The sequence below is a fragment of the Galeopterus variegatus genome, unplaced genomic scaffold, assembly GCF_000696425.1.
Source record: "Galeopterus variegatus unplaced genomic scaffold, G_variegatus-3.0.2 Scaffold12224, whole genome shotgun sequence".
Taxonomy (NCBI): domain Eukaryota; kingdom Metazoa; phylum Chordata; class Mammalia; order Dermoptera; family Cynocephalidae; genus Galeopterus; species Galeopterus variegatus.
The window spans coordinates 13,270-13,682 of NW_007738335.1; positions in this window are offsets into that span (position 1 = coordinate 13,270).

Sequence of the window (413 nt, forward strand, 5' to 3'; positions counted from 1 at the left end):
CTTATCTTCTGCAGCACATGCAACTTGGTTGTTCATTCAGAGGAGATCTGGAAAGGGCTGGGCAGGGCTTCTTTTCATTACCATAACCAGTAGGGAGGCTTTACTGGAAAAATGGTGTCACAAGGAAGCTGTGAGCCGTTTAATTTGGATTCAGAGGGAGCTGGCATTGGCAGATGCCAGAGTTACTCTAAATGGCAGCGGAATCAGATCCCTGTGGATAGCTGAGGGTTTCTCAAGAATGAAACCGCAGACCTCAGATTTCTACTTCATCCACTTTTTGTGGAGCCTTTGGCTAGTCTTGAGACTAGATTCCAGTAGTGGCACCAAGAAAGCTTTCAAGGAAGCATCTGGGGGAGGTTTGGGAGGGAATGTAATTGTTGGCAGTGGTACCAAAGTCTATTTGGGAGTGCCAT